The sequence below is a fragment of the Triturus cristatus genome, chromosome 6 (genome assembly GCF_964204655.1).
Source record: "Triturus cristatus chromosome 6, aTriCri1.1, whole genome shotgun sequence".
NCBI classification, from domain to species: Eukaryota; Metazoa; Chordata; class Amphibia; order Caudata; family Salamandridae; genus Triturus; species Triturus cristatus.
Window position 1 is genome coordinate 1,366,535,907 of NC_140589.1, and position 23,691 is coordinate 1,366,559,597.

A 23,691-nucleotide genomic window follows, 5' to 3' on the forward strand; every position below is an offset into this window, starting at 1 on the left:
CCCCATGTTTATTTCTTGTATGCTGGGATATTGAGACGGGGTGCCAGTCAAGAGCAGAAATTGCTTTGCTGTATGATTTTCTTCATGACAAAAAGTGATCCATTGCCATGTACTGCTTTGCCGGTGACACAAAGTAGCTTGAAGGAAAATCTTCTGGCAACTGTTAGCCAATGGAGGGGCCTTAAAGCAAGGGAGATATGTGCTTGGGCTTTAAATGTAGAAGTAGTCTGGTGGCAGAATCTTAAATTCTCTGTAATCCTCTCATATTTGTTAGATGTGAACAAAAATATAGGCCATTAGTGTAATCAAGTTTTAATAGGACAAGAGAGATAGCTGTTTGGTGCTTTTGGGGAAAGGTTTGTTATGACATGTTGCAGGATTTTCATTGTAAAAAACCTTTACCTGGTTTTCCTATCCACTGGGGCATTCATTGACAGCTTTGAATCCATGATAATTCTGAGCTTTCTTACCTAATTGGATATTTTTGGTGGTTTTCCCAGGTCTCCAGGAAAAGTGCAGTGAAAGTTAAAGATTTTCCAGTCACCACAAGTAAGTAGTTTAAATTTGGAAGCATAGAATAGTTGTGGCTCCATCTCATCATCCACTGGTTAACGCCCCAGAGGCAACTGAATATTTTGTAGTTTGGATTGTCCTTGAGACCTTCCAATTTAAGAAGTATCTGCATGTCATCTACATAGCTATAGTAGGTAAACTGTAAATCATAGACCATTTCCAGCCATGATTTCATGTAGATGTTGAAAGGCATGGGAGAGATGAATAGAGCCTTGTGGGACTCTATTTGCTTTAGGGTTTGAATGAGAAAGGAGGAATATGGATGACATTTGTTCTATTTGGAGGAAGGATATGATCCAAGTGAGAGCATTGCCTTATACGATGGTCCCATCGAGTCTTTCAATTTGTGTGCCATTATCGGCTGTGTCTAGGGTGGCTGAAAGCTCCATGAGAATTAAGGTAGGCAGCAACTGTGTTTTTAAGGTCATTCCAGGTAGTGATTAGGGCAGATTCAGTGCCTCATCCTGGATGGAATCCTATTTGCAATTTGGAAAGTAGGGAGATATCTTCAATTATCTTGAGGTCTTGCTTTGTGTTCTTAACAAAGTATTCTAGAAAAACTCCTGCTGTTTAGGAGATGTTGATGAGTGTTGATCTGAGTTCTGACTGGGGTGATGGCTGAAGTTGTTAAAAGAGGAGGACAAGGGTCTCAAAAATTCAGTGGTGACAGTTATTTGAAGGAGTGTAGAGGCTGTGTTAGCCTACCCCTTGAGTGGTTTGTTGGAAATAGGTTAATGCTGTTGGGTTTCTTGTGTGTTAAATAAGAATACAACATTTCTACTTTGGGTGTGTAATGTTTTGCCAGTTTATCTGAAAAATCTTGAGAAATTGGATGGGTTGCTTCTGTGCATTTTGGTCTGCACAATTCTGTGATTATTTCATATTTTGTTTTATTTTTGGTACATTTTGCATTGTGGATTCTGCTTGAATAGCAGTTTTTTTAAGCTTTTTTAATTGTTGACTTGTACATCTTCTAATAGGTATGTGTAGGTGCCTTTTATTTTTAGGGTTGTTTGATTTGAGACAGTCAGTCAAAAAGATTGTTTATTTAGACTGTGGTCTATAAACATTGATTTGAGACAGGTGTGTTGAAGCTTAGCAATTTGTCATTTTATCTTTTCTAATGTTGCATTCATCCAATCACTTGTCTTCTTTTTTCATGTTTAGATATGTTAGTGGTATTAAGGTATCAAAAGCTTCATGGAGCCATTTGAAGTTAATGAACTGAATTTAATGTGACCAGATCTATGTTGGAGGGGAGTTGGGTTTCTAGGTCCTCAAAATTAAGTTTGTTCCAAGGGCGATATGTAGTTGCAGGTAAGGTAAATTTAAGTGGACATCACTGGAGTAATACTTTGAAATGTGACTAGGTCTGCGTTGGTGAAAAGTACGTCTAAAATGTGTGTGGGGATGACTTGATGTAGGTTGAGTGTGTCTAGGCCATTGAGGATTGTTCTGTGTGTGGGCATATTAGTAAGGGTAGGAGGAACTCCCTCAGTTTCACTTTGCAGAAATCCATGGAGTTACCTAAAACCAAAATGAGATTTCATGGAGGCCCTCGAGTGGCAGAATTTTGGTGTGTCACGCTGCTCATGCTGATTTTAGCACGGGGAGCTTGTCCCGTGATTTTACAGCGTGAAATGCACCATGCCACATGCCAGAGGGCGATGCTTCTTCCTGTTGCTCACATAGATTTCTCAATGTGAGTGGAAGCTTTCTCAACATGAGCGGTAGTGACCAACTGCGACCGCCCACTTTGAGAAATCAAGCCAGGACTCATTCTAGAGCTCAACTTAATATTGGAGAGCTGTGGTTGATAAAACTCCGCCACGTGGCGGTTGGCAGAATTTTCCAGACTCCATGCCCCAGGTGGAGCGCAAAATGGGCAAAACTTTGCAAACTCTGCTGGCGGAGAGGAGTTTACTGCCCACCACTACATAGTAGGTTTGTCAATCTATATGTTTAAGTCGCAAAGGATGCAGAGGCTTGAATATAATATAAGAAGGTTTGGAATTGTTTCTAGAAAGGTGACTGGGAAAGTTTCATTGCATGCACCCATACTGTCAGGACCATTTATTTGTGCAACCCTGAATTAAAGTCATTTGGTACACTGTTGGCATAATGAAAAAGTAGAATTTTTGAGCTAAATTGCTCTTTACTGTGTTGACTTTTTAAAATGCACAGAGATATAGCCAGGAACACCATCTATGAAAATGTTGCATGAAATGTCCAAACTCACAATACCAGTTGTATGTTGGTTGGTTTAGGGGATGTAGTCTGCAACATTGTATCATATTAATGCTTATAATTCAACTGTGGCATAATTGGTGTCTAAGGTGCTTTGTTAACTTGATGACATACAAATACATGAAGAGAGAAGATATAAGTATACATGTTCTTGTTCTGTGCAACCTTTGGACTGTACTGGTGCAAGTAAAAAATCCCTTGCTTGGATTAGCTGGTCAAGTGAGTTTAGGCTACATCAGTGCTTTATTTTATTTACTTTTTTAATGACATTGTAAAAATGCTATGCTTCTAGCTAAGTGTCTTACCATACAAGGAGAATTTCATGAGTGTCAGGAATATGTGGATATCAGACGCATTGCTTTCAAATGGGTTTTGGGAACTGTGCGGGCTGCAATTTCAAACGCAACTAAGTGTAAAATGACAGTGGTATCTATAATTTCATCACAGGTAATGTCAGTGCTATATGGAATCACAAAATAATAATACATTTTCAACATTCACATTCTAAGGTTTCTATTACTGAGTGGCAGAACTATTTTACTCATTTGATATGTGGCCTCCTTGACACAGGAAATCTAACATGATCTGATGAGTTCATATTTATTCCCATTGGTTCACTTGAGCATTGAGATACCTAACATGGATAGCTGGTCTCCCATGCCAGAAATTAAGTTACGACCAATATAATGTTTGACATTTTCATAATCTATACTCAGCCTTCATCTATATCATCAATTATGTGAATGAATGAATGAATTAATTAATGAGTTAATGAATGGATGAATGAATGAATGAATAGATAATTTATAGGAGAGCTAAACAACTACATCAGAAACAAAGTGCTCTGGTGCTAGAATGGAATCCCGAAAAGTCAGATAGGTAGCAACAGAATCGGAGGGCAGAAAGTAAAAGGCATGCAAATATATTGCTGGGGATTACTGACAAAAATGTCGAGGTACAAAAATATTGGAAAAAAAATATCATTGTCCAGAATATCGAGGTCCTATCTTCATAATGGTAAGTTTAAAAATATAGTAAAGAATATAATTGTTACAAATATTGGTTTTTTAAATGTTTAAAAACTAATGTAAAATAAATTAAATAATACATGTAATGAAAAAAAGATGGTTTGAATTATTAGATAATTTTTATAATTATAAATAATAAATATAATGTTCCAAAAAATTAAACATACATATATAAAATATAATAAATACATGTACCTAATAATATTAATAAATAATTATTATGATAAATTATAAAATGTTAGAACCATATTAAAAATGATGAATACATATATATTATATATATACATACACCAGTAAAGTAAACAATAAAATATATATATAATAATTTAAAATATTAAAATATTTTTAATCTTTTACAACTACATTTCACACTATATTAACAGCAACAGTAGGGAAATTGTTGGATAGCGGAGGGGGTGAATTTACTATTTTCTCTCCAGGGAGTGCAACAGTAGGTAAAGTGTTGGATAGCGGAGGGGAATATTTTACTATTCCCACTCCAGGGAGTGCAACAGTAAGGAAAGTGTTGGATTGTAGAGGGGAGTCATTTACTATTCCCACTGCAGCAAATACAACAGTAGGGAAAGTGTTGGATAGTGTAGAGGAATAATTTACTATTCCCACTTCAGGGAGTGCAACATTAAGGAAAGTGTTGAATAGCGTAGGGGTAAATATTACTATCCCCACTCCAGAGATAGCAACCGTAAGGAAAGTGTTGGATAGCATAGGGGTAAAAATTGCTATTCCCACTCCAGAGAGTACAACAGCAGGGAAAGTGTTGGATAGCGGAGTGGATAAAATTACTATTCCCACTCCAGCAAGTGCAAAAGTAGGAAAAGTGTTCGATAGCGGAGGGGAATCATTTAAGAATCCCACTCCAGCAAGTACAACAGTAGTGAAAGTGTTGGATAGCGGAGTGGAATAATTTGCAATTCCCACTCCAAAGAGTGCAACAGTAGGGAAAGTGTTGGATAGTGGAGGGGAAACAATTACTATTACCACTCCAGTGAATGCAACAGTAGGGAAAGTGTTGGATAGCGGAGGGGAATAATTTACTATTCCCACTCCAGGGAGTGCAACAGTAGGGAAAGTGTTGGATAGCAGAGGGGATAATATTTACTATTCCCACTCCAGAGAGTGCTTTAGTAGGGAAAGTGTTGGATAGCGGAGGGGGAAAAATTACTATTCCCACTCCAGAGCGTGCAACAGTAGGGAAAGTGTTGGATAGTGGAGTGGATGAAATTACTATTCCCACTCCTGCACGTGCTACAGTAGGGAAATTGTTGGATAACGGAGGGAAATAATTTACTATTCCCACTCCAGGGAGTCCACAGTAAGGAAAGTGTTGGATAGCGGAGGGGAATAATTTACTATTCCCACTCCAGGGAGTGCAACAGTAGAGAAAGTGTTGGATAGCGGAGGGGTAGCAATTACTATTTCCACTCCAGCAAGTGCAACAGTAGAGAAAGCTTTGGATAGCGAAGGGGAATAATTTACTATTCCCACTCCAGTGGATGCAACAGTAGTGAAAGTGTTGGATAGCAGAGGGGATAAAATGACTATTCCCACTCCAGCAAGTGCAACAGTAGGGAAAGTGTTGGATAGCGGAGAGGAATAATTTACTATGACCACTCCAGCGAGTGCAACAGTCGGGAAAGTGTTGGATTGCATAGGGGAATAATTTACTATTCTCACTCAAGCAAAATAATTAAAATTAATTTACAAACAGTTAATTGTTTTTTTTACCTCCCACCATATTCCCCTATAAATGACTCCACCAATATAGTAAAACATAACACGATTAACAAAATTACTTAATAATTAATTAATTAATTAAAAATAAGGAGCAATTTAAAAACAATCAATAAGTTAATTCACACTATTAACAATATAAAACAACATAAAATAAATATTATAATGAACAAATAAAAAATATATTAAATTTAAATTACTTCCCACCCTACTCCCCTATAAGCCCACAACCAGCTCCTAAAAAAATTAAAAAATTAAGATATTTACCAATTCATTATTAATAAATAACAACAAATTAATAACTAATTAATAATCAATTAATTACCACAATTAACAATATAAAACTTTTAATACATAAATATTAATTATTAAAATTGATTTATTAATTAGTTATAATTAAATTACTTCCCACCCTAATCCCCTATAAACCCACAATCCACTGCTAAAAAAATAATATTAATTAATAACAATTATTTATTATTAATAATACTTACATTACTTCCCATCCTATTTCCCTATAACAAAAACACAAATTTAATTAAAATAAATTAATAATATTTAAAAATTATTAATAACTGTATTATATTTAAAAGCCTTCCCACCCTATTCCCCTATAAACCCACAACCCGCTACCGAACTAAAACACAAAGGGGTCGATTCCGATCCTGTATCTTTTTTTTCCCGTACGACTCGTATCCGTAATTTTTCCCGTACGAATCGTACAAGTCTCATCCCACCCGTGATGTACGATTCGTACGGGGAAAATACATACAGATCGGCCCGATCCGTACGAATTCAATCGGGAAAAGTTGTACGAGACGGACCCGGACACTTTTCCATACGAATCCTAAAAATACAGTCCGACCGTACAAGTACGATCCGGACCGGCTTTCCGATTTAGGATTCGTACGGAAAACATCCCATACACGGGGAATGACTTTAGCCGCTACAAAGCAAACTTTGTACGACTCGTATCCCGGGAAAAGTAGTTCCCGGGGTGCAAGTCGTACAGGGGTACGAGTTGTACAGGCCCCCCATGCATATGTACGCACCTCACAACAACATCGCGTATGTACACACCTTACAACAACATCATCTCGTATGCACAGTGCGTACCCCAACATTGCGTATGTACGCACTTCACAACAACATCGCGTATGTACGCACTGTACATAGGGAATGTAAAACAGCACAAGGAGGGTCTATTCGACTCGCACAACACCACAAAACAAGTCTAAAGTGCACAAAACATGGAAATGATTGACCTGGCCACATCCAAACAGGCAAACAGCGGGCCAAACTCACAACCACCCCTTATAACACACCAAACTGAGGCCCACCCACAGATGGACCAATAAAAAGGGCCCACACACACAAACCATGAGCCTTTGCAACAGACTCACTGCAGCTAGAGAGCACACACCAACAACTGCACCCATCCACCTTAACATATACACCTTCACACAACCTCCTTCACACATAATTCCCTCTTCACATTCAGACACACAACTTCACATTCAGACCCACACACCCACAACCATCCACACCCTCACCCCACACCATGCCCACAGACAAGAATCCAAAGTTCACAAGGGAGGAGCTGGAGATCCTTGTCAATGAAGTCATCAGAGTCGAGCCACAGCTGTTTGGAACATTGGTCAGACAGACCAGTATAGCCGAAAAATCACGCCTGTGGCAGAGGATTGTCGATAGGGTGAATGCTGTTGCACCCATCAGAAGGACCAGGACTGAATGCCAAGCCAGGCGGTACGATCTGCGGAGGGCAGTCAAGCGAAAAATGAATGACGACTACGCCCAGAGCAACATCACTGGAGGTGGTGGGCCCCGCAGACCAGTACATTTCCATCCCTGGGAGGAGAAGGTGATGGCCATGCTTCCGCCGGTGGGAGTACATGGACTTCAAGGAGTTTCAGAGCCAGGTGAGTACACAAACAACTTATGTAACATGGGGCTGATGGCATCTACACCAAACTACACAAAATGCACGCACTACCTCCAAACACTCACTGGCCAGAACCATACTCAAAAAAACAACGCCAATGCCACTAACATGTGTATGCCCCATTGAGAAAGCAAGGCCATGCTATGTCCCATGCTACACGAAGCACTAACCCAAGAATGGATGTCCGGTATGCTGGGAGGGTGGGTGTCACAAAACGCATTGTTGAACACCAAATCAGACACAATTGCCCTCATCCCATATGGCCCAGGTACATACCCATGCACCATGCTCTAGGGACAGGGACTGGGAAAGTACTGACAAGATAGCTGACACTGGGCCCTGGTGTAGGCAGCACAAGGCCCTCTGTGACCAGTGCAAACACAAACACCAAGACAACAAGGTCAGATATCTAGGACAGGAACTCACACTCACTGTCATGGCAGCATGCTCCATGGGGGACAGCTACATCACCTGGGAGCCCCAGTGCAAAATCACACTACAGCCACCAGCAGGCCCTGTCACACACACCCCTTACACAAGCAGACAGGCAATGGATTTACCCACTGTCACAATGGACATGTAACACAACAAGACCAATACATAGCCGAAGAAGCATCCAAGTCAAAAATCAACAAGTCAAAGACTCAGGAACACATATCAATATGTCCCCCGCAACATACCCATCTACAAGTGAACATTGAGGAGAATGCTAGGCACATACAACTACCTGGAGGAACAGTGCCAACTAGAATGTGTATGAAACATGGATGTTGCATAAAACAGCATTAACATACACTGTCTCTCACACACAGGGCAACGTGAGGAATCTCCCCCAACAATGGGGGAAGAATCACAGTCCCGGGCTCAGGAGGAACCTGATCCCACCGGCAGCGATGCCTCTCAACACTCCGCGGATGACCCCGACTGACCTGGACCCACTGCTGTCCAAGCCCCTGCAGCACCTAGTTCAGGAACATCTGTGCCAACCACCACCCCCATTCCTGCCACATCCCAGGAGACACCGAGGAGCCCTGCCCGCAGTGAACAACTGAGCCAGTCTGACCAGGAGGGACAAGGTTCGCAGGGCACCCAGGAGGAGGCAGAGAACACCACCACTGCCATCCCCCAGGGGTCATGTAGACTTGATGTGCCCACAACGGCAGGCCAAGCGCGTGTGGGCAGGGATGGTGGGAGTAGAGGCAGGTGGAGGCGAGAACCTGAACAGCCAGCTGAAGAGACCGGTATGTCACACATACACAACATCATGGAGGCCTACCGGCGTGACACCAGGGAGTTCAGCCAGGTAGTGCTGACCCTCACAGAGATCAAGAACCAGCAGGCCGAGCAACATGCCAGTCAAGAAGAACACCAAGGACGGATGGCTGAGCTCCTGGCGGTGCAAAGGGACAGAAGCCATTCACTCTGTCAGATCGCAGACAACATGGGCAACCCTCCCTGTGCCACCAGGCGAAGACCACCACCAGCCACAGGGAGGGAGGAGGAGGAGGATTTGTCCGACGGAGCATCCCAAGCATCATCAAGGCCTGCATCTGAGGGTCCCCTGAGGAAGGTGGGTCATCCACGGAAAAGACCGTGAGAGTCAGCGGGCCATCCACATCTCCTAGGTCACCTGGCCTGGCACCTGGCCTTCATGTGCAACAGCATCACCTCATTGACTGACATTCTCTGCTACATGGACTTGCTGGTCACAGTCTGACCAATGATGCCAAACACTGCGGTCTGGACTCTGCTGCTTTCAAATGACAAGGATCCCACCTCCCCCAGGGAACTTTGGATTCTATGGTCTCTGTATTGCACCTTTTTCTTGCACAAATCACGCCCCAGACCTATAATACAAAAATAAATTTTTATTTGATGTTGCAGTCATTTCGGCATGAGTCCACAACATAAGTGTGGGGATATGTCAAAGTATGCCTGAGTATGGAACTAACTCCAGCCATCCTTACACTGGGATCTGAGTCCGGTCGAGGACACACATGGGTCACAATGTATCATCAATACAGACATGGAGCCCAATACTCACCCGTGATGGCCTCAAGCTGCTGAAGGGGGGCTTGCAATACTGCTCGTAAAGACCAATTTGGAAGAGTATCATGAAGACATAAAGGTCATGGGTAATGTGGAGGTGCCTGGGGAGGGAGTCCCAGGTCTGTTTGGCAAGGTGGGAGAACTATCTCCTGCATGCAGTTGTTCTGTGGATGTGATGAATGGTGGCCGGGACAAAGTTGTCTGCACGGAGTTGGGCCAACGGGGTGTTGGATGACAGACGTCCAAGGTCGGTTTTGGGTCTGGGGTTGTGGACTGCCTCCTGAGTGTGGGTGAGGAGTCTGAAGGTGATCCTGCAGCAGACAGTGAGCCATTGTAGCTATCTCAGGTGGACGGTGATGTGGCTGGGGCGGGGGATGTTGAAGATGAGGTGTGCGGATGCACCCTGGATGTGGACAAGTACTCCTGCAGTTTTGCTGTTGTCCCTCCGTACAGGACGTTGCTGTAGTTGACCCGGCTGGTGTCGTGGACCTGGGGAACAGTCTGTCTTGCCTTGGAGTGGATCTATCTGTGGCTCATTTGCAGCATGTGGAGGGTGTTGCAGCATGAGGTACAGATGGTGTTGAGTTGCATGGTAATTGTGAACGATGAGTCCATGATGAACACCAGCTTGCGTGCGTGGCCACTGGGTGCTGGTGCGGTGCCCAGGCCGGTGGGACACAAGGAGTTGACCCAGCCGTAAGGGGACAATCCTCAGATGTTGACCTCAGTCCTGTTCAAGTTCAGCCTCAGGTGGCTGATGTTCAGCCATTCGTCAACGGATCTCATGCCTTCTTGAAGGTTGGATCTGGCAATGGCTGGGTCTTTGGTGAGGGTGAGGAGCAGCTGGGTGTCAATGGCATACGGGATGATGATGAGGACGTGTGCGCATGTGATGGTGGCGAGGGGGGTCATGGAGACATTGAAGATCGTCACGCTGAGTGATGATACCTGGGGCATGGGCCAGATTAACCCAGTGTACCACATGCGGAAGGGTGGAGGCTGACTCCCTGGGCCTTGCTGGTGAGCTACTTGTTGATTTAATCCTGGGCCCTCCTCTGGACACCAGTGTTGGAGATGTGTGAGCTGACAGTGTGGTAGCACATGGTGTACAATGCCGTTCAGAGGTCAAAGGGGGTGGTCTCACCATGGTTGAGCAGGGCAAAGTTGTCGTTGGTGGTGGCAATTATGGTGGTTGCTGTGGTGTGATTACTGTGGAAGATGGTCTGGTGCCGGTTGCCTGGAGCTGTTTGCGTGGAGGAAGTTTGTCAGTTGCTCGTTGAGTGTCTTCCTGATGGCATTTGCTTGGTAGGGAAGCAGGGTGATGGTCCAGGAGTTCCTGCTGTACTGCCCTACGTTGTTTAAGAAGGGCCTGGGTCTCTGCATGCACCAGCTCCCATGGAATGTGGCAAACTCAAAGGAGAAATTCATGACATGCTGGACATGGGCTTCAAGGATGGGGAATGATGTGGTTGAGATGTTGTGTGGGAAGGGGCCTGATGGAGAGCCAGAGTGGATGGTGCACATGAGCCAGGTGGTGTATTTGATGCTGACGGGAGTCCAGAACCTGAGGGGGGTTTGTCCCACGGATAATAGTGCTGTCTGCCTCTGTGTGCCAAGGCTGTCGTGTATGTCCATGAGCTTGCAGTGGTAGAAAGTTGCAAGGGATTTGATCTGCCTTGCAAGGGTGGGGTGTCTTTTGGATGGAGAGCTGCTGTCAGTCCACTCACAATGCAGATGAGCTCCTTTATGTTGTGTGTTTTGGTGCCTCTGCCCTATCTGAAGGATCTCCACTTGTCCTTGCTGATGATATGGTGATGGCTGTGTGTGGCGTTTTCCAGAGCTGTAAGGTTACTGATGGTTATTAGTGTTGCAAGGTTTGCACAAGAGTCTGGCTAGATCTGTACGAGTCCAGTAGGTCTGCCTTGTCCCAGGTGGCTTAACTGTTGTTGTGCTTCACAGGAAAGTCTGTCAATGTGGCAAGATTGTTGGATCAGTTGCTGATCCAGTGTGTGAGGTTGCAGGGTGTGGCAGGGGTGTTGGTTCGAGTGTCCCACACAGCTTGTCTGTGGTGACTTACATCAAGCACCTTTGGGGGATCGGTAGCGGGGTGTGGGGCAGTGTGTTGCTTGTCGGAGACATGCATGCAAATGTTGATGGACCAATGATGGATGGTGGTGTGGTTCTCCTCCAGCAAGAAGTTACTGGCCCCCAGCCACATGTAGCCTGTGGAGGTGAGGGTGTGCGTGCAGATGTACGTGTTGATGGCTTTGGGGATTTGTGGATGTAGGCCTGGAGATCTGTAGATGAGAGTTACTCTGAGGGTTGCCAGGGGGTTGGTGCAAAACCGAATTTGTGACTCTGAGGGTGTACTTGTGAATAAATTGCAAGTCATCCGCCGGGATTGTTGGTGCCGCCCCTGCGGGTGATCATGTATCCGTCAGAGATGGCAATGAAGAAGTTGTGTGCTGAGGATGCTTTTATCCAGGTTACTGTCATGAAGGTGATGTGTGGGGCTGTTGTGTTGAGGAGGTAACAGAGTCCAATGGCGTGCTGGTGGACAGAGGGGGTGTGTTGTAGGAGGCACATGACCTGGTTGTTCTGACAGGGTCTGGTAGGCGGGGCAGCGCTGTGTAGGCAGTTGGAGTTGCACACTCAGCATGCAAAGGTGTCGTGTGTGCACTTAGGGGATGCCTGATAGCAGGCGGTTGCTTGTCTGGTGGACATTGCTTGGAGGGATGGCTGCAGCATGAGCTTGTTGTGTGACGTGGGTCATGCAAGGACCAGAGGGTCATGCACTGTTCACGTTGCAGGTGCAGACGGTCCTGCCTTTGGCACGGCGTTGGTGCAACAGTGGCACAGACAAGCTGCTGGCTGCATTAAGAATGGGTGGCGGGGGAAGGGAGGAGCATTTTGGAGGCATGTGGGTTGCAGAATCAGGGCACTCGGTGGGGCGGTGCCGCAGGTGAGGCTGCAGCAGGCAGAAGGGGTGAGAAACTAGGCAAAAAGTAGCACACAAAGACAATGAGGTCAGAAAGGCACAGTACAACAGGTGTATGTAAAGGAAGGAGTGTCAGGTTACTCATGGGTCACTCCGAGAAAATGTATGAAGAATCAACAAAAATGATGGCCACGGGATCAGGCAACAAAATGCGGAGCTGCGCACAGGAGACACACCGTCAGCAGGCATTGATGTCCCATTGTGGGGAGCAACCTGCACAAATACATACACAACCAGGTACTTCATGCACAATAGAGATTATTAGCCATGAAGAACTGCATGCATGTTGCTGAAGTACACATACAATCATATGCTCAATCTTTGACAATTATGCCATAGATGACGCATGCAAACTGGCAAGAGATCTGCAGTGACAAAGATGAGGCACTTTGGATTGTGCTGAACACCTTTATTGCACAAACTCACACAAAGGGAAATGCATCCATACGAGCAGACTCACAGGTCAGTTGACAGAACATGTGGGACATACGCTGGACCACCCCTTCACAACACGGATGTTGTAAATTCCAATGAACTGGCACACAAGTTAAGGGGATGAGCCAAACACATCCTGCTGCACACGGAGAGGCTGCAATTCACCATAGAGCCTGTTGTTGTGATGTCCCACACTATGTCCACCCGTAGCATCCGCAATGTTTCAGAGGCAAGGTTTATGCACAGTGATGCCTTCTTCAGACTCCACACTCCATTACAGATGACTGTCAAGAAGGGTGACTATCATGTCATGGGAGTGATGCTACATGTTATATGCTCCATGGTGAGAAGACATGTATGCATGGTACCACAACATGCACAGAAGCAGTCCCCACACATTCCCAACCCGTACCACCACCAAAAAGCCTTTCTGCAATCCTTACCCAAACTGACATTTGCACATGTCCGTGCATGGAATGCTGATTCAGCACACATTGCAATCCTCATGAGGAATAGCAGGAGGACAAAGATGACATGAGCAGACAACAGGCGCAAAAACCTGGAAATGACAGACACACAAGAAGTCACCTAAAACAAATCTTGCCACACACATGGTCAGTTACGAAACATGAACAATGTTGGACACATGCAAATTTCAAAGAAAGTCTCTCCGCAAAACTGTGTGGCATGACATCATCACTCGAGTGACACATCAGTACACACATCAAAGTCACTTTGCATTCAGTCAGCTGGACACACACATTGCAACACATGTCACTCAATGCTACAAGCTTGCACACTCATACCCAGTGACTCACCATTATGAGAAGAAGTTGCGTATGAGCTGACTCCAGATATCATCCTCATCACTTACCTCATGACCAAGCCCTGGATCCTCCACTGGTGGGTGTTGCTGCTCATCAGGATCAAGGATGATTGGCACTGCCTTCTCAATGGCCATGTTGTGCAGCATGCAGCACACAATGAAGATTTTGCACACCTTCTCCGGTGCATATGGGAGGGACCCGCCTGTCTTGTCAAGGCACCGGAATCGGCTCTTCAGGAGGCCAAACGTCCTCTCAATCACTCGCCTGGTCTGCCCATGTGCATTGTTGTACCAGTGATCTGCAGCTGTTCTTGGGTTGCGGAGAGATGTCATTAGCCATGGCATGTTGGGATATCCGGAGTCCCCTATATAGAAACATCAGGTGAATAAGTGGGTCAGGAGATGCCGTAAGAGCGAAAGATACCGCAACACACAGGACCAACAGAGTATACCCACCAACAAGACATGCTCGTTCGTTGTGCAGCCGCAGCAACATTTGTGGCACCCTGCTACGCCTCATGATGTAGGCATCGTGTGCTGATCCTGGAAAACGTGCACAGACATGGGAAATCAGCATGTTAGCAAGACACACTACAAGGGCATTTATTGAGTGGTAATGTTTACGGTTGCGATAGGCTTGCTCCTGTGCCTGTGGTGGTATCAAAGCCACATGTGTCCCATCAATAGACCCAATGACATGGGGCATCCCTCCCAGGGCATAGAAATCCTCAGGAGTAGGACATTTGATGAATTCATCAAGGTGCTCCAACATGGCTGCCAAAACATCACGCAGGACATGGCTGAACATTGTCTGTGACATCCCACCAACATCAGCTATGGTCAATTGAAACGTACCTGTGGCAAAAAAATGTAGGACTGCCATCACCTTCATCTTTGGGGTCAGCACAGTAGGATACCTGTGTCGCAGTTGGAGGTGTGGTGCCAGCTTGTCGGTCAAGTCCTCAATCAACTGTTGAGTGAATCTGTAACATCGGATGCAGGCACGTTCCCTCATGGCAGCCAAGTCTGGCATTGGTCTTGGGACAGGCGGTGACCTGCAAGACATTGTTAGGAATAATGAAGATTGAGAGTCTGCCAACATCAATGTCAATGAACATAGCACATCCTAAACTGCTACTAAACATCCGTTAACTATGGAGTCTGGTGTGTGCAATACATCCAGGACACATATGCCAGCTTGCTGGCACTCCTACGAAAAGCCAGATACACCGGTTGATTGTCAAGTCTACATGACATGCCCTGAAATGAGCTGGGGGCAAGTCTGAGTGAACAGCCAGTGATATCACCGGAGTGACACACATCCACATAGCTGCATTGGAAGGATGTCATCTCTCCAGACAGTTGACTGCAAAGCACACGCAGAGGTCACATGGAATGTCAAATGTACATATGAAACACATTGCGATGAAGGGGTACACGTGACAACAAATAAACACAGCCATTGAGAAGACGCAGACATGTATGCCTGGGAAAATATGATGTCCAATGCACACAGACCCTACAGCCGTGAGAATCCACATGTGGCATGGTGTGCGTAGATGTGTGCCATGCCCATCTCCACACAGACCCATGTTGGATGCACCAACAGCAGATGCAGTTGACAGAACACTAACAGCAAGCTCATGGGAACACATGACACACACCTGACATAGTCACATAGGGGCACGCTGATCGTGACATGTCAGTTGATAGAGTGTCCCTGTCCCTGGCATCAGGGGTACGTGTAAAACGCACCGTACACCCGCATTCATTGCGGGTGTACGGACCGTATCGCTGTTCTACTGGTGCCGTAGTGGTACGTGTGAAATGCACCGTACACCCGCATTCATTGCGTGTGTACGGTCCGTATCACTGTTCTACTGGTGCCGCAGGGGTACGTGTGAAACGCACCATACCCACGCATTCATTGCGTGTGTACGGTCCATATCACTATTGTACTGGTGCCATAGTGGTACGTGTGCAAAGCACCATACACATCCACTTCCATAGTTGCAGTACGCAGGGGTTGCTGGCCACGCCCCCCCAAGTGACCAGACCCTGGTGGTAATGTATGGGCTCCATATTATAGGTTTGTATTTGGGCATGGGGTATGTTTCCTGCCCCTCACCCCCACCCTTGCCCCTGGGTGTTGTTCTCATCTTCTGCGGCGTGTGCGTCGGTTCCGGTGCACCAGGTCGTAGGCTAGGAGGACCGGGATGACACGTACGATGGGGTTCATGGCGTGTACATCGCGTACCGGGGCTCCGTTGCGTAGCGGTTCGCGTAGGACTCTGCTTTTTCGGCTGTGTTTGGCTCCCGTAAAAAAAAGAGCCGTACGGAGTGACGTAGGGACGAATCGTACTTACTGGGCCGGAAACCGCTGCTTGAATACGTCTGGACGTCGCGTACAAGCTGTTCCGGATCAGAATCATTGTTTTTTTTGACCCGTACGGGCTTTTGTACGAAACCTACGGAAATAGGCTTTCTGTACGAATCGTACTTCCTAGGTTGTACGGAAAGTTTACCGGGTACGAGTCATATGGAGAAAACGCTCCGTACAACGATTCGTACAGCCTTCTTCCAGGATTGGAATCGGCCCCAAAATGTACTGAATAAAAATGTAATAACTTCTAAAAATTTAACACATATATTAAAAAACAAATGCAATACTTACGCAAAAAAATAGAACATATACATGTATAATACACACTAAAATGCATAACACTAAATCAAACAACTATATTTTTGCTAACAATATTAATTACTTCGGTATTTTGAAAAACGATATTACTTACCTTCAACTCGATATTCTTGATAACAATATTTTGACTGTCGATATTTTTGTAGTCCGATATTTTGGACTCGATATTACTGCTACTCGATATTTCCTACTCAATATTATATCTGTTCACTACTGCTGGTGAACAAAAAGGTTTCAAGTTTTTTCCAAAGGACCAAAAAATGTGTTGAAAACGTAGAAACTAAAGGAAAAGATCTCCAGGTTTCAGTTGTCATCACCGTCAGTGACCACCCTCCATTTCTGGCTTTCTTGAGCTTTGGAATTAAAACCCAATATGCATATTTGGGGCCTTATGTCACAAGTTGGTTAGTACCAGGTGAGCAAGGAGGCCATGGAGTGCTGATATAGATTGTGAAGTGATTTATAACATAAGCAGAGTGCTTTGTTATGGCACCTTTTCAGAACCGGAATCGAGTGCCTTTTCACTAACTCACTGGAAATAGGCATGAATTTCTTTAGGCCTACAAACAGCCTGACTGCAGCATTTTGCAGCAATTGAAACATATGCAGGAGATATTTTGGTAATCACACATATATCCCAATGCACCTTGTAGGACTTGGTCCTTTCTTGAGGGTCATAACCAAACCTTTTGCCATCACCCTCCGTGTGCTCTCTCCTTTAAACATGGTGAAATTAGCTTACACCCAAATGACACATTTCATTTACGTGCAAGTCTCTAGTAATGTGGTACCACATGTACGCAGTGCCTGTAAATTAAATACTACTAGTGTGCCTGCAGCACTTATAAAGCTATCCACTTAAGAAGTCCTTTATACGTGCCTCAGGACTGCCATTTCAAGCCGGTATGTGCAGTTTTAAACTGTAATTTTGACCTGGCCAGAGAAACCACTTGCGAGGCCCAAACCTCTGTTTGTAGTACACATAAGTCACCCATAGGGTAGGCCCTACTCAGCCCAAAGGGCAAGGTGCAGTGTATTTAAGAAGTTAAACATGTACTTATAGGTTTTGCATGTTCTGGTTGTGAATAACAACAGTGAGGCCTACCTTTCATATAAGATAACATTGGGTTTCCTTATTACATTTAATAAGTGCTAAATTTTGATTGGGAACAGGTAAACCTACATGTTTGTTGTCTAAGAAACTACAATTAAAAATCCTCTTTAATGGTAAAGTCAGATTTTAAGTTTCAATTTTTATAATGCCACTTTAAGAAAGCTGGCATTTTCCTGCCCTAACTGATTGGTGCTGTCAGCCTGTTCCTGGGTCACATGACTGGGTGTAGGTGACAGTTGGACTTTGTTTATTCCTCCCAGCAAATTTGGTCAATGAGGATATACCATTCCCAGCCTGGAAAAAATCAGTGAATGGGTAGGTTATGAAAACCTCATTTGAACGGGATATCGAAAGGGTCCGTTGCAGTTCCACCTTTGTGGCACTGGACACCTCCTATACACAGGGGAAGCACCAGCCTTATTTTCAGCAAGCTCCTCACTTTTCCGATTACAGAGTTTAATCCTGCCTGGGCGAGGTGGGATGAGGCAACATCCTGTTGATTATGCAACTACCGCACAGAATCCTGGCTCCACATGTTGTGCTGTTGCCCCTAACTCACTAGTGATCTCCACCATCTGGTAGTTCCTTTTTGTCGGGCTAATGGTATTAGACTTTGCAGAAAAGCCTCAGACCTATGTTTCTCCTTCAACTCACTAAAGACCCTTGCTAGATTGGGGAAATTCACAGAGGCTATTCAATCTGCACTTCTTTATGTCTCAACAGGGTGATAGCGCTTCAGCTTCTGTGCATCACATGCACTTTCTCCTTCCTGCTCAAGGGTGTAGAGTCAGCTCATGTTGAATATCCCAAGGGACACAAGTAAAGTTAGTCTGGCCCTGGTGGTCAGGTGCATTGCAGTATGAGCACTTTGGTTTCTCCTTGTGTTTGCACTAACCCTGTAGATATTCTATACAGAGCAAACGGGATGCAAACTCAGAAGAGACAATACACACAATGCTCCTACATTAGCAAGGTGACAATGGGCTAGTTTCAAGATGTTTCACACACTTTTTCATTTACCTTAAGGGACATAAGCAAAGCTAGCCCAGCCTTATATGCTCCAACACAAGCACCTCACAGTTTTTCCCCTAATGTATTACTCTGGCAGCCTTGTTTAGAGCAATGGATGCAAGCATAGAAGACACAATACTAATGATACCTTTCTTTAAAACATTGTATGTTATTCACAAATGCTGCTTTTTCTTTTAAGAAATACTACAGATTGCATTTTTTTACAAAATTTTAACCACCTTTCGTATTATTGCACAAATGAAATAGCTGTGTTCTGTTGTTGACATGTAATGATTTTAAGTAATCGAACATGAATAAAATTCGGTTCACATATTCCTTTCAGTCAGTCACACAATAAAGGTATTTGGTTTGCCTGGATAGACTATCTACTGGCAGGATGTGGGTGGGGCTGAGCATAGCCCCACATGCAACTAAATAGGCTGTGTCATGTCTTTACACAAAGGGCTTGCCACCACTGCATTGTTCATGTAGCCACCTTGGTGGCTTGTTATGAGGAGGACAGGAAATCCATCATGTTTGTGATGGAGGTCTGTCCACCAAACTATGAAGCAGTTAGAGTGACCATAGAGCAATAGTGAGTCCCTGATAGGGTTTCATCCTCCAGGACACTCAACTGTGCCACAGAATTCACGCCAGAGTCACTAACATCATTCTGGGTAGTAACGTTCTGTTCCCTCAAGCTTTCTTTGACATCCCACAGTTTCACCAGTCTAACCATTCTTTCAGGGGTAGCATGGTTTTTCACAACTATGTACCCAATGTCACACCATCTTCCGTGAGTCTTACTGTTGCTGAACTCCTGTAAGCCCTGAGAGAACACTGTCCGAACATCATCATCTGCTACCATCACTCATGAGGTGAAGCCAAAGGAGCAACAACACATGGAGAGGTGTAGGATGTCGAGGGCAGATGTCTCTGTCAGCTCTTCTTGGCAGGCACTTAGAGGGGGCGTAGTGGCAGGCTGTGCAGCTGGTGACCCCTAAGGGTTAGGGAGTGGTTGGTGTCAAGCACAGATAGTGTTGGTGCCTGCTCGGGGGACACTATTTCCATTTCTAGTTCTTGTGAGCCAGGGGAGAGACCCACATTCCTCATCCCCCTGTCTGGTGGTGTCCCTCTCAATGCCCCCCCTTCAGTCTCCTTAGAATTCAGCCAGGCTGCAGATGGCAATGTCTCTGCCTGGAAGGGTGCACTATCCCTGCTTGTTGCTTGGTCACCATACTCAACCTCCTTGCTGGTGGTATCTAGAGGATGTGCCTGCTAATGAGCCGAGGATGTCTTGGTCTGCCCCAGCTCCTGTCCAGATGGTCCATGGCCAGCATGGCTTACAAAAAATTGGGAAAATAATTATAAAGGTGGTGTACAATTTCTAATAAAGGTAGAGACAACATAAAGCAAGTGCTGACATTGTAGTTCCTCGATCTCGCTAACCAATAAGATGTGGTTTGAATCCAAAAGTAAGTGTAATGTCACTGTGATGTCAAGAAATAAACAGAAAAATTAGTAGTGTAATGTGAGGTTCCTAAAACTTTTAATTTTTTTTTTTTTTAAGAAACCTTTATTACAGATTTCCAGAGATATACAAGAAGTATGGGCCTACAACCTTCAGGCCGGCCGCTAGTAGACAGTGAGACCATGAAACATATTCATAAACACGAGCAGCAAGCAGTAAAAAGTCCCATAGATCAAAAAATCATTTGCGGCCACATTGCCCAAACATCCCAAATGGCGGTTTCATTTTAAATGAAAGAACGAGAAACAAACCCACAAGGCGGCAAAAATCTAGGCAACAGTATGTGCTCCCCTCGGGAGGGCTCTACCAACCTACAAGAATAAGAGGGGGGGAAGGGCAGGGGCAGAAACTAAGTGGTTACGGTAACACCGAATCAAGAGAATGTGCAGACTAGGGAGACAGGGCCGCCGCCTGGTCGGGCGTCAGTGGCGGGGTACAGATCCCGCCGCGGTAGGAGTTCCAGGGGCCCCACACCTTTACCCATTTCCCAGGCTTACCTCTCGCCACATACACAACCTTTTCTCGGAACATACACCAATCCATATTTTCCTTCCATACCGAAATCGTGGGTGACCTCTGGGAACCCCACAATTGTGCTATGTCACGCTTGGCCACCATATATCCCAATGTCACCCACCACGTTTGCGTCACCGTATAATCAGTCGACTCCCACACATTCAGAAGACACCTCCTAGCCTCGGGGAGCAGCGCAACATGCGTGACCGCTTGCAACACCTCATGCACACCACGCCAGAATCGAGTCACCTCCGGACATTCCCACAAAATGTGGAGGAAGGTCCCTAACATGCCACACCCACGCTTACACATCCCATCCACCGCGTATCCCATGCGCATCAGGCCCGGTCCCGTAACGTAAACCCTGTGGAGTATTTTGAGCTGGACGAAACGAAGGCGGGCCGGTATGGCCACCTCTTTCGGGGAGGCCACCGCAGATACCCAATCCTCGTCTTCCAGCTCCAATCCATCAGCGACCCATGCCTCACGGAGGGCGGCCAGCAGTCCCGAGCGATCGTTGATGAGCTTTTTATAGATCAATGAGATAGTTCCATCCGGTACATGCCCATCTAGCACTCTATCCTCCAAGGGGAGCACTCCGGGATGGACGCGACCTCCGGGAACACGGAAGACAACGCGTGGCGAACCTGTACATACCAGAAGTACTCCCTGTCATGCAACTGGTATTCCGCTTTCAGCACATCAAACGTTTTAAATCCCCCCTTCGTCCAAAGATCGCCCACCCTGCTAATGCCAATCGTGTCCCACTTCTCGAAGCCTTTCGTCGTCCACAAACAACCCAGTCGTTCAGAGGCATACAGTGGCGTCGCCCGGGTCAACCGATCTTTCCACCCCATCGCCGAGTTTGCCGCATGCCACACCCGTACCGCGACCCGTATCGGACCAGTCAAACGTGCGTCGAGCGATCTAGAGTAGAGCGCACGATTGTAGTCGCCACCCGGCAACAACAATTTGTCCATTTCAAAAGCCGGATTAAGGGCGGGCCCATAAAGCCCGTGGTTTATCGCAGCCAGCTGGGAGGCCCAGTAATAACGTTTGATGTCGGGGAGGGTGACCCCCCCATCGTACCACGGGAGCGTCAGCTTCGCGAGGGCGATCCGCGGCCTCCCATCCCAAAACAGTTGGCGTTGCAGACCCTCCACCTCCCGAAAGTAACTAGCCGGAACGACATCCATCGTGTTTTGCAAGGCATATAAAAACCGTGGCAGCGACATCATCTTAAACAGCGCCGCCCGGCCAAGCGGCGAGAGCGGCAAGCGCCTCCAACGCGCCACATCCGCCTTCAAACGTTGGAGGGGGGGAAGTAGGTTCTGTGTGTATCGGGCCGCAGAGTCCAGGGTAATAAAAATACCCAGATACTTAAATCCCTGTGGAGCAACCTGGATAGGACAACCCCGCGGGAGGATAGGGGCCTCCCCTGAGAGGACATATACACAGGATTTAGACCAGTTGATGACTAGGCCTGAGTTACGGCCAAAGGAATTCAGCACATCCACTAACACAATCAACGATTCACGCGGGGAAGCAAGATACAAAAGAATATCGTCCGCGTAGAGAGAGACTCGATCCTCATACTCAGGATTCCATCGGAGACCACGAATTGAAGGGTGCCACCGCAGCCACTCCGCCAGGGGCTCCAAGGCGAGCGCAAAGAGGAGAGGCGACAGCGGGCAACCCTGTCGCATGCCCCTACCCAATTCGAAAGGAGCCGACACTCTACCATTCACCACCACCTGGGCTAGCGGTCCGGAATACAACAATTTCACCCAGCAAATGAATCCCGGGCCAAACCCAAACTTCTCCAGCGTCGCCCAGATATATGGCCACTCAAGCGTGTCGAATGCCATAGTGGCGTCCAGGGACGCCAAAATGGCTGGCTCACGTATGAACGGAACCCTCGAGAGCACCCCATGCAGACGCCGCAGGTTAAGCGCGGTGTTGCGATGAGGGATAAAACCGGACTGGTCCTGATGGATCAGGTCGCACACCACGCTGACCAGCCGATTAGCCAGCACCTTGGCCAGAATTTTTGGTTCCGCATTCAAAAGCGAAATGGGCCTGTAAGAAGTTACCCGATCACGCGGCCTCCCCTCCTTCTGAATAACCACAATAGTGGCTAGACGCTGGTCCAGCGGGAGGGAACCCGCCGCCCGGGCCGCGAGGAACATATCACGAAGATGCGGCGCCAATGTATCGGGCCGCAATTTGTACAATTCAATGGGAAGGCCATTAGGACCCATGGCCTTGCCAGAGGCGACTGAGCGTATGGCCAGAGCGATCTCCTCAGACGTCGGAGTCGCGTCCATCAACGATTTATCCTCCTCCGAAAGGGAAGGCAACGCAATATCTTTAAGAAGGTCGCGGGAATCCTCTTCCGAGCGAGAAGATACCGGGGAATACACCCCGCGAAAATACTCTGCGAAGCAATCAACAATTTCACCCGGATCAGTAACATACACACCCTCCACTCTCTCAACCAGCGGAACAACTCGACTCGCTCTCTCCTTTTTATCCAGCCACGCGATCAGTTTTCCAGCTTTATCACCCATATCATACAGTCGCCCCTGCTGCTCCCTACTTACATAGTAATCTTTTAATGTCATTTTACAAGTGAAGATAATACACAGTCAGGATGGAGATATCTACACTCAAAATAAGAGACAGGTTTATCCTTTTATGTGTGGAATTCTTAGCCCCAAATGTGCAGTCTCAAAAATCTTACACTTACTATCAACTGTCAGCTGTTGTGCAGTATAACGAACCCCACCATACATTTTGAATTTGTTGTACCTATGCAAACAAGGACTTAGAGATAGCCTGTGCAAAGATGTCATTTAGATTTTTTGTATGTTCCTTGGACATTGTACATTCCAAGAGCCACATTTTGCACTTCAAGACTGCTTTGTTTATGCTGTACACTGTAAAT